Below are 12500 nucleotides of genomic sequence, written 5' to 3'. Positions count from 1 at the left end.
GGAGTGAAGGTAAAAGTGGAAGAGAAAAAGAGGGCTTTTGAAGAATGTCTGCAGAGTAATAGTGTAGAGAAGTATGAAAAATATAGAGAGAAAAATGTGGAAGTAAAGCGCAAGGTAAGTGAGGCAAAGAGGGCAGCTGACCTGAGGTGCACGGTCAGGGATTCCATCATTCATATGAAGAGAATAATAAGTAGTTTTGGAAAGAAGTGAAGAGAGTAAGGAAGGCTGGCTCAAGAATTGAAGAGACAGTGAAAGATGGAAATTTAAGGTTGTTAAAAGGAGAGGAGGCAAGGAAAAGGTGGGCGGAATATTTTGTAAGTTTATTAAATGTTGAGGATAATAGGGAGGCAGATATAATTGCTGTTACAGGTGTTGAGGTGCCGGTGATGGGAGATGAAAATGAGAGTGAGATTACAAGAGAGGAAGTGAGGAGAGTACTAGATGAAATGAGAGTAGGGAAAAGCATCTGGTATGGATGATGTGAGAGCTGAGAGGTTGAAGGAAGTGGGGTGTGACTGTACTTGAATGGTTGGTGAGATTGTTTAATATCTGTTTTGTGTTGTCAATGGTACCAGTAGAATGGGTTTGTGCATGTATTGTACCACTATATAAGAGTAAGGGAGATGTGCATGAGTGTTGTAATTCAAGGGGTATTAGTTTGTGTAGTTGGAAAAGTGTATGGTAGAGTACTGATTGATAGGATTAAGGATAAAACAGAGAATACAATCTTAGAAGTACAGGGTGGTTTTAGAAGAGGTAGGGTTTGTATGAATCAGATTTTTACTGTTAGGCAGATATGCGAGAAACATTTAGCAAAAGGTAAGGTGGTGTATGTTGCGTTTATTGATGTGGAGAAAGGGTATGATAGAGTTGATAGGGAAGCAGTGTGGAATGTGATGAGGTTATATGGTGTTGGTGGAAGGTTGTTTGCAGGCAGGGAAAAGTTTCTACAAAGGTAGTAAAGCATGTGTTAGGATAGGAAATGAAGTGATTGATTGGTTTCCGGTGAGAGAGGGGCGGAGACAGGTATGTGTGATGTCGCCGTGGTTGTTTAATTTGCATGTTGATGGAGTGGTGAGAGAGGTGAATGCTTAAGTGCTTGGACGAGGATTGAAACTGGTAGACGAGAATGACCATGAATTGGAAGTAAATCAGTTGTTGTTTGCGGATGATACTGTACTGGTTGCAGACGCGGAAAAGAAGCTTGGCCGATTAGTGACCGAATTTGGAAGGCTGTGTGAGAGAAGGAAGTTGAGAGTTAATGTGGGTAAGAGTAAGGTTATGAGATGTACGAGAAGGGAAGGTGGTGCGAGGTTGAATGTCATGTTGAATGGAGAGTTACTTGAGGAGGTGGATCAGTTTAAGTACTTGGGGTCTGTTGTTGCAGCAAATGGTAGAGTGGAAGCAGATATACGTCAGAGAGTGAATGAAGGATGCAAAGCGTTGGGGGCAGTTAAGGGAGTAGTAAATAATAAGAGAGTTGGGCATGAATGTAAAGAGAGTTCTGTATGAGACAGTGATTGTACCAACTGAGATATATGGATCGAAGTTGTGGGGAATGAAAGTGACTGAGAGACAGAAATTGAATGTGTTTGAGAGGAAGTGTCTAGGAGTATGTCTGGTGTATCTCGAGTAGATAAGGTTAGAAACGAAGTAGTGACGGTGAGAACGGGTGTAAGAAATGAGTTAGCAGCTAGAGTGGATATGAATGTGTTGAGGTGGTTTGGCCATGTTGAGAGAATGGAAAATGGCTGTCTGCTAAAGAAGGTGATGAATGCAAGAGATGATGGGAGAAATACAAGAGGAAGGCCAAGGTTTAGGTGGATGGATGGAGTGAAGGAAGCTCTGGGTGATAGGAGGATAGATGTGAGAGAGGCAAGCGATTGTGACGCAGATCCGGTAGGCCCTGCTGCTTCCTCCGGTGCCTTAGATGACCACGGAGGTAGCAGCAGTAGGGGATTTAGCGTTATGAAGCTTCATCTGTGGTTGATAACGGGGGGGGGGGTGGGGGGGGGTTGGGCTGTGGCACCCTAGCAGTACCAGCCAAACTCGGTTGAGTCCCTTGTCGGGGTGGGAGGAATGTAGAGAGGAGAGTTCCCCTTTTTTGTCTCATTTGTTTGATGTCGGCTACCCCCCAAAATTGGGGGAAGTGCCTTTATATATATATGTATTCTTTACATATTCTCCTCTGCCTCATATACTGGATAACACTGAGATTACCAAACAATTCTTTTTGCTGCACTGTAATTGTTCAGTGGTCACACTCCCCTTTGTAAGGGTAGAAGAAACTCCTCAGCTATGGTAAGCAGCTCTTTTAGGAGGATACTCCAAAATCAAACTATTGTTCTCTAATCTTGGGTAGTGCCATAACTTCTGTACCATAACCTCTGTACCATGGTCTTCCACTGTCTTGGGTTAGTTCTCTTGCTTGAGGGTGGACTCGGGCGCACTATTCTCTCTCAATTCTCGTCCTCTTGTTTTGTTAAAGTTTATATAGTTGGTATATATATATATATATATATATATCTATATCTATCTATCTATCTATCTATCTATCTATCTATCTATCTATCTATCTATCTATATATATATATATATATATATATCTATATCTATATCTATATCTATATCTATATCTATATCTATCTATCTATCTATCTATCTATCTATATATATATATATATATATATTTAAAGTATCCTTAAGCCAGGGTATACTAGCTAGTGTACGTAACAATATAATTGTGTAAAATATAATGCAATCGCATCCATCCAAGAATTCATTTGATTAGCATATATATATATATATATATATAAAATTAAGTACTTATGTATATGTTATTTATGTATATATGGATATGTATTATTTATACACGTGTATTTTACACACACACACACACACACACACACACACATATATATATATATATATACAATATATATATAATATATATATGTGTGGTGTGTGTGTGTGTATGTGTATAAATATATATAGATAATTAATCTATAAATATGTACATATATATATATACATATATATATATATATATATATATATAATATAAGTATCCTTAAGCCAGTGGATATTAGTTAGTGTACATAACGATGTAATTGTGTAGAATAGAAGCTATCAATTAGGCAAGAAATATAATGCAGAAGTATTCATCCAAGAATTCTTTTGCTTTGTAATTGTGAACCCTAGAAAATATTGATTCTGAAACTTTGCTTTTATTATTGGTGTTAATTAACTTGTCCAGCTTGGTAATGTATGCTAGGTATAGATTTGTGATAAGACTTCCTTAAAAAAAAAAATCCTAGAAAATTATCAGTAATTCATCCTTGTTTGAACATTGTTCATGAAATCAAGATGCTCTGTTAATTAAAAATGACAAATGATATATTGGCATTTAATGATATGCAAATGAATTTATTGAAGTTTTTTTTTCCACATGTAATCGTGAACATTTAAAATGATGAACAGATTAACAATGTTGTGAGCAATAGTTTTAGATTGTTACACAGTAACTTGTCAAGCTGGCTAATCTGTACTATATAAATGCTTGCCTTGAGTCTTTGTTAAACAACATCATTAAAGACACTTAATACATTGAAATTGAGCCTGTAGTGATCATACAATTTAAATTACCTAGTTTAAAGAAATTAATAATTAAATTTTTTTTCAGGAATCTGGTTAACAAAGCAACAAAACTTACAGGACTTGAAAATTGAAGTATTCCAGTGACTTCTCACAACTGAATCACCATAAGCAATATGGTAAGTTAAAATATCTGTGTAGTGCATCTACTTTGTAAGATATGACAGTATCTAATTTTCGAGAACTTATCTCTTACGTGTTATTAGTAAGGTGGTTTCAGTTTTCTGGAAAAAAGTTATAATACCTTGCAATCTTGTTAATCGGGCTATCATAGTATCAGAAGGATTTAATTTATATAATACAAAATATTTACTAATTCTCTCTCTCTCTCTCTCTCTCTCTCTCTCTCTCTCTCTCTGTCTCTCTCTCTCTCTCTCTCTCTCTCAGTAAGTGTGTTGGAGAGATGGCCAAACGGGTTAAGGGTACAGGTCTTGCTGTGAAAGGCTGGTGTTGATTTTTCATGTCCAAGGACCTTCCCGTGAAATTTCACGGTGGGCAACCTTCAGAAATTCCACGCGGTACTCTTTTATCCACGTTAAGTTTTATATAAACTCTATGGAAATACTGTCTGCCTTGTGGACCCGTTAATACCTATATCTTCAAAACTAAACTAGGTTAGGCTGAAACATCAATTAATCCTTTTTTCATGTTTCATGACGCGAGGAATCAAATTTTTACCCTTAGTTTCATTGCCTAAAGCACCAAAAATTCGTTAAGAGTTCATTTTGTCTTGAAAATGTTTGATGCAACCATGATGGTCTGCCTATCTTTGTCGATAACTTGTTAACTTTAACAAATATCAAAATAAGGGTACATATAAAGCTTGTAGAGAAATTTTGCAATAATTGAATGACACGAAGCTGAATATGCTAGAGTAGTTTATAACAGAGTTATTGCTACAAGACAGTGACACACTTGTCAAACATTCGCTCCAGCCGCAGTAGAAAGATACTTTGGAACATCATAAACATAACTCATTTTCTCATAGTAGACCGTATGTACATCTCAGTTTGGTAATACTCAGCAATGACATCTTTAGTACTATGCAAGGTTGCATTGAAGATAAAAATAAGATAACATGAAGAAATTCACTCATCATAACATTGTCCCTTGTATCATCTGTAGCTATTAAATCCTACTAGACTATTCGGGCAATTTGGTTTCTGTAACAGGAACATTTGCCAATCTCTCTCTCTCTCTCTCTCTCTCTCTCTCTTTTTTTTTAAAGCCACACTTAATTCAGTGTTCCATAAATTTGGGGATTAACTTTCTTGTTATTTTTATAGGTACACGCGTCAAATTGAAATGACCTATCATCTCAGTCATGTTAAGAATTACTGGAATATCAGGTAATTTTATTACAAGGGTTGCATGTTATACATGCTGCAGTAATGAGTTAGCAGTAGGTGGGAGGGACTGGAGAACGACTGTTTCACTCGCAATATTTTTTGTTAGAAAATCTGCAAGACTGACACAATTCTGTATGGCATTGTCACCATGCAATATAAGACTTGTTGCCTCCTGTTTCAACTGTTCAGTTACACAAGACATCTCATTAAGGTCAGAATGATGTTGTGAAACTCTTGACATATAATGTCAGGGTAATTCCTTCCGGCCTTTCAACATTTTCGGTTTTTCAAAATTTTCGGTTTTTCAAAACCACAAATGGAACTAGGATTATCTTTACCTGCCAAAGCATGAAAGATGGAAGCTGGGGTCTGCTGAGTCAGTTTATATGCAACCTCGTGAATTGGTAAATATTCATTACCTGCCAGGTGAACCTTTAGTTCTTTTAATAAAGTTTATTTACTGGCTTAGTAAGTACACATTGCGTTGAGGCCTGCTTCATTGCTATGCATCACCAGTCGTTCTGCTTGCAGTGTCTGCTTCGGCTTCGTTACTTTCAAGATTCACTACATTACAGATTGCTTACTGGTTATCTAGAAGAGTAGTTGTACTGTCAAAGAAACCACCAGAGAGGAAAAACTATAACGCTTCCTAGTTATTTTAGGCTTGACTATGCCTTGCATAGAAAATCAAGCGGCTGAGTTTTGTTGTGAGTGGTTCAAAAAGATGTGAATGGGGACTTGGAACAAGTACACTAAGTTCAAAGACTGGTATTTGCTGTCCATTTACTTTTATACCGAGTTAAAAATCGAAATGGACACGTTCCTTGCCTACTTGCCTAGAAAAGATTGTGGTGATATCGAGCTTGCACTTCATAAAAATTTTAATAGGCAAAAAGGACCACATTCGGGTTATGTGCATTCCTTCAACAACTGCTGTATGCTTTTTTTTGCACCTGGTTAAAGCTGTCCCATTTCAGTCTCCCTCTCTTGTTGACGTAAACCACTGAAAACAAATAAGGCTGAAGAATTTATTGAACACACTTGCATTCCAATTTTTCGTTTCATAGATATCCACCTCACCACCAGACACAATGTTCAGTTAAAGTCTGTGCAAAGCAGTGGCCTTTGGAGTTATGAATTGTTGAATCTTGGTTGTTAAATGTTTTGGAAATTGTGATGCTAACGTTTTTAATTTAACAACTGGCATCTTAATATTTCTATAACGTAGATGACACTTTCTCTCCATTTAACCATCATGGTGGAATTTGTAGAAAAAAAGGCTTTATAAATCTGCAGGACATTACCTCCAAGACACCGACAACTAGGTTGTCATCTTTGTTTGTGATGACCCAGCCTCATGTTGAACTGTTACCTCACCAGGAGGAACCTGAAGCATTTCTTTGAAACATCCTTACATGGCAATAGAGATCAGTTTAACATAAGCACTTTTGTTTGTGCCCTTTCATTCAGTGGGATCCATTTCAATCCTAGTTTATTTTTTAGAAATCCATTTTACGTTTGTTGAAGGATCAGGTCAGCTGATTCTCAATAATGTCTACCTCCTGCTCTTGTGACAATAAAATCTTCATGTTCATTGTACCTTTTATATAGAGCCAGGTGCGTTCTCTTCAGATTTTTAATTTCTTGGAGATAAAAGAACAACGATATTCCACACGTGTGGTGTCCTCTGTAAGATAAGTGTCGTTGCTACGTTAAAAAATGTGTTTCTGTAAGTAAAATTTAAGTTGTCTTTGTTAGCATTCCACTAAGGAGTGTAATTCGCAACTGCCACAGTGTATTAACTGCACAAAGTTAAATAAACTAAATGATCTTAAAGTAAATTCAAGAAATTCCAAAGGTTTTGACTTGGAATTGAAAAGACTAGCATCAAATACGGATCATGGATACTAAGGATGTCATAAACTGTGGTTACGTAAATATACAATCTGTTGGTAATAAAAACTATTCAAATTTTAGAATGGATTTAACAAGAAATACTTGCACTTAGTAGCATTATCTGAAACATGGCTAAATAACTTTGACAAGGCTAAGATCATGGAAATGACCCCCCTCCCCTCCCACACACACCACCTTTCATATTCCGAGAGAGGGTACGTCTGGTGGGGGTGTCACTCTTCATAAAGGTTAATTAAATCTCAAATTGTTAATAACTAGTGTAACAAGCTTTGGATATATAGGAATAAACTTTACAGAAAAATATGCATTGTAACAGTTTACAAACTTCCGAGAGCAAATGCTGGTATCATCTTTGAAGAATTCAGTGCACTTATTGAGATGATTACCATGGAGAAAAATGAATTAATTATTTGTGGAGACTTCAATCTTTGGATGAATGACACATCAAATCTTGATGCTTTAGCATTTTGTGAGTTATACAATACAATATATGGTAAAATGGCCGACAGAACTATATACCCGAGATTAGTGTCACTCAATGCACATAGTATCTGGCCTTGTAGTCAAAGCGGAGTGGGTTGCTTATCCAATATTTGTCTAGTCAGGCCTTGAAGGTATTGTGTGTGTCTGCAGATATGACTTCTTCCGGCAGCTGGTTCCAAGCATTCACCACCCGTTGGGAGAAGTGGTGGGATCGAACTGACCCCGCTGCACTCGTCAGCTGTCAGCTGTCACTGCTTATTTAAAACACAGGGAGTGTCCTCTGGTTCTGCTGTCTTTTTTTCCAATAGAAGCATCTTCTCAGTCCACTTGTACTCCCCATGTAGATACTCGTAAATTTGGATGGCATCTCCTCTTAGTCTACGGAACACCAGCGTTGGAAGGTCCAGCTTCTTCAGTCGCTCTTCATAGGACAGGTCCTGCAGGCCCAGATCTAATTTCGTCACTCTCCTTTGAACAACTTTCTATGGTATCGATGTCCTTCATATACTTTGACGACCACACAGAGGTACAGTAGTGTATTCCAGCTTTGAGCAAATCAGCCCCTTATAGAGAGAACGGAACATGTTGAAGTCCATATACGTGAAAGACTGATGACATATGCTAACTAACTTGCTAGCTGCAGCTGCAGTTTTAAGGCTGTGGGTCTGGAAACACAAACCAGAATCAATATGGATTTTAATAAACTGCCATATGAGCTGAGATCATGCATCAGTCCAGCTGCCTTCTGGAAAATGTTGAAGACCTATCTTTTCCATTGAACATATGACATACAAGATCTCACCATGAGGGATGACTATTCACTCTAGTCGTCTCTACACCTGGATGTTGAAATGACAAGATCAGTAAAGGATGTTCTGTCGAAGCATCTCCTCACGGGTGGAATACAGACCTAAACTTCGCAAGAAGTAACAAATAAGTAAGAGTTGTTCCCATTATGTACTCTGCTTATGTGCCTGTCCCCTGCCGAGATGTATGTGGCATTTTTCTGAGTAAAATACTAATTGTCACTGCTGCAACCACTGTAGTAGACTGTCTGTGTTTTGCTGGCACTATAAATCTGTGTGTTATCTGCATAAAGATCAATACTGCAAGTAACAGTTCTGTGATGTCATTTATGAAGATCACAAACAGGAGTGGCCCAAGGACTTAGCCCTGTTGTATACTGCTGGTTATGCCCACCCAAGAAGACTTGGACTCATTTAGCACTACTCATTGCTGTCTATTGAGTAGGAATAATTCGATCCACTCTAATGCATCGGCCTTCGATGCCATTGTTCTTAACTTTTGCGAGTAACTGTTGATGGGAACCGAGTCAAAAGCTTCTGAAAGTCACAGTAAAGCACATCAACTCCTTCATTTTCTTCAAGGAGTGTTGTCCATTCTTCCAGAGATTCTAGTCTAGTAGCCGAGTAGTAGTAGACCTGCCAATCGTGAACTCATGCTCATCTTTAGAGAATAAATTGTTTTATGCTTTTTTTTTTTTTTTTTTTTTGATTCATGTTGATCTAGTTACCAGGGGCTCTATTTATTTGTACCTTTATCAAGGTGTATTAGCCCGAGGGTTCTAGTCTTTGGGTTTCTTATGGACAGCATTAGTGAAGCAGCTCAATGTTGTATGCTTATTTTTTTGTATTAGTACTAATCTACCTACCGGAGGTTCGATTTATTTCTACCCGTAACAAAGTGGGTTGGTCTGAGGGCACTAGCTTTTGGGTTTCCTGTAGACACTGTTTGAGAACCAACCCAATATTTTATGCATGATATTTTGCACATGTTACTCTGGTTACTGGAGGCTCAGTTTATTTCCACCCGTACCAATGCGGATCAGCTTGAGGGTTCTAGTTTTTAGGTCTCTCATAAATGGTAATTGGTGAAGCAGCTCAAGGATGTATTTTTCATTTTTTTTTTTAATTCGTATCAATCTAGTTACAAGAGGCTCGATTTATTTCTACCTGTATCAAGGTGGATGAGCCTGAGGATTCTAGCTTTTGGGTTTCTTATCGACAATATTAGTGAAGCCGCTCAATATTGTCCGCTGCTTTTTTGCATTGATGTTAATCTAGTTACTGAAGGCACAATTTATTTCTACCTGTATCAAGGTTGATGAGGCCGAGGTTTTTAGCCTTTGAGTTTCTTATAGGCAGAGATGGTGAAGCCGCCCAATATTGTAGACTATGCTTGATTTTTTTATTCATGTTAATCTAGTTACTGGAAGCTCAATTTATTTCTACCTGTACCAAAGTGGATGAGCCTGAGGGTTTTAGCTGTGTTCCTTATAGACACAAGTTGGTGAAGCACCTCAATGTTGTATGCTTATTTCTTTGCATTGGTATTAATCTAGTTGCAGGAGGTTCGATTTATTTCTACCTGTATCTAAGTAGACAAGTCGGAGGGTACTAGCTTTTGGGTTTCCTCCAGACACTGGTTGAGAAGCACCCCAATATTTTGTTTACTTTCTTGCACTTGTGTTAATCTAGTTACTGGAGGCTCGATTATTTCTACCTGTAACAATGTGGATCAACCCGAGGGTTCTAGTTTTAAGATCTCTCATAGATGACATTGGTGAAGCAGCTCAATGTTGTAGTTTTTATTTTTTTTTGCATTCGTGTTACTGTTACTGGAGGGTCGATTTATTTCTACCTGTAACAATGTGGATCAACCTGAGGGTTCTAGTATTAAGGTCTCTCATAGATGCTATTGGTGAAGCAGCTCAATGTTGTATTTTTCATTTTTTTGCATTCGTGTTACTGTTACTGGAGGGTCGATTTATTTCTACCTGTAACAATGTGGAGCAGCCTGAGAGTTATAGTTTTAAGGTCTCTCATAAATGCTATTGGTGAAGCAGCTCAATATTGTATTTTTTATTTGTTTGCCATTCGTGTTACTGTTACTGTAGGGTCGATTTATTTCTACCTGTAACAATGTGGATCAGCCTGAGGGTTCTAGTTTTAAGGTCTCTCATAGATGCCATTGGTGAAGCAGCTCAATGTTTGTATTTTTTATTTTTTTTGCATTCGTGTTACTGTTACTGGAGGCTCAATTTATTTCTACCTGTAACAATGTGGATCAACCTGAGTGTTCTAGTTTAAGGTCTCTCATAAATGCTATTGGTGAAGCAGCTCAATATTGTATTTTTTATTTTTTTTTGCATTCGTGTTTACTGTTACTGGAAGGCTCAATTTATTTCTACCTGTAACAATGTGGATCAACCTGAGTGTTCTAGTTTTCAGGTCTCTCATAAATGCTATTGGTGAAGCAGCTCAATATTGTATTTTTTATTTTTTTGCATTCGTGTTACTGTTACAGGAGGGTCGATTTATTTCTACCTGTAACAATGTGGATCAGCCTGAGGGTTCTAGTTTTAAGGTCTCTCATAGACGCCATGGTGAAGCAGTTCAATGTTGTATTTTTGCATTTGCGTGAAGGAAGTTACTGGAGGCTCAATTTATTTCTACCAGTAATAATATGGATCAGCCTGAGGGTTTTAGCTTTTAGAGCTCTCATAAACGCTTTTGGTGAAACAGCTGTATTGTATTTTTTATTTTTTGCATTTGTGTTAATGTAGTTAGAGGAGGCTCAATTTATTTCTACCTCTATCAACCTCTATCAGGGTGGATGACTGTGAGGGTTCCAGCTTTCAGGTCTCCCATAGATGCTATTGGTGAGGCAGTTCAATGTTGTATATTTGGAGTTTTGCATTCTTGGTATTGAAGTTACTGGAGGCTCAATTTATTTTTATATGTATCAAGGTTGATGAGCCTGAGGGTCTTGACGTCTGGGTTTCTTATAGACAGGGTTGTTGAAGCAGCTCAATGTTGTATGCTTGATATTTTGCCTTAGTATTAATAAAGTTACCGGAGGTCCTGTTAGATTAATAGCATCTAATGCATCTTATCCAGACATCAGAAAGTTGATTGAAGGCTATTTTTTTTTTATCTAAAAATGTTATTGTAGCTTTAACCTTTGATTTTGGGATGTGAACGTAGTGTGTTCAATATGTCTACCCCTCTAGATAGATTATTTAAAAAAAATAATAAGGTGTTTTCTTACAACGGGCTTTTTGTAATTTAGAACAAATGTGTTTTCTCGAGGCTTTACATTACAAAATTGGGTACGATTTAATGCTGCGAAATTCCAATTCCCCCCCCCCCCCTCATGGTTTTATCAGGGGGGTGGGCTTGAGTGGTAGACTTGAGAACAAAAAACATTCCAAAGGCATTCAAATCAATGTAACAGACCAATTAAAGTCACAAATAATTAATTGGTTGTAGCCTGATACTTTTCTTGAAGTTGAACCTTCTAGTATAACACGTCTGTAGCTCGATTTGGCTTAGTCAGTCAGTTTTTTTTTTATAACTGCTTCCTACCGTGAACAACAGTGGTATGAAGCAGATCTTTCTTTTTTGGTCTAACGTGATTTCTTGTGTATTTCATTTGTCGCTCAATGGTTGAGGTCTTAGCGTGACAAAACCAAATTGAAAATGTTGAGTTTTGACTTCTCCATAATTGTTACATTGTTAATATTTTACGTGAGAATTTATGATAATATGGCTGTTTATTGTAGTCTGTAGTTAGTCAACTTAGGAGGGTTTTCGTGGAGGGGTTGGGGAGGTGTTGGAAGGTTTACATGTTTAGGATGATTGTTATGTGTGTGCGCGCGTGCGGTAGGAATTAATATGAAATCCTTGAGTGCTTGATTTGTTCATTTAGTTCCTATTCTAATGAATTCCAATTTCTTTGCCTTCCGAGTGAGTGGGTGAATTTTGTTTGACAAAACTGTTTGAATCCAAATACTACAGAATACAGATTCACTTGCTTATTTGTTATAATTAAAGGTCATTCTCTTACTGATATTCGTTTCAGTTATTACAATAGCGTGGTGACATAAACAATTGTTGCCTCGAATAAACGACGTGGTAAGGCAATATAATTCGATTTGAATAATTTCCAGAAGAGTTGTACCAAGACCGTTTAATTTAAGGGTAAAGGAGATAGAATAGTTAACCTGACTGCAGGAGGGTCAGTGCCATCAGTATGCTTGTATTCTCTCTCTCTCTCTCTCTCTCTCTCTCTCTC

This window comes from Palaemon carinicauda, chromosome 38 (assembly GCF_036898095.1).
Source record: "Palaemon carinicauda isolate YSFRI2023 chromosome 38, ASM3689809v2, whole genome shotgun sequence".
Lineage (NCBI taxonomy): Eukaryota > Metazoa > Arthropoda > Malacostraca > Decapoda > Palaemonidae > Palaemon > Palaemon carinicauda.
Note: the sequence above shows the minus strand (reverse complement) of the source record.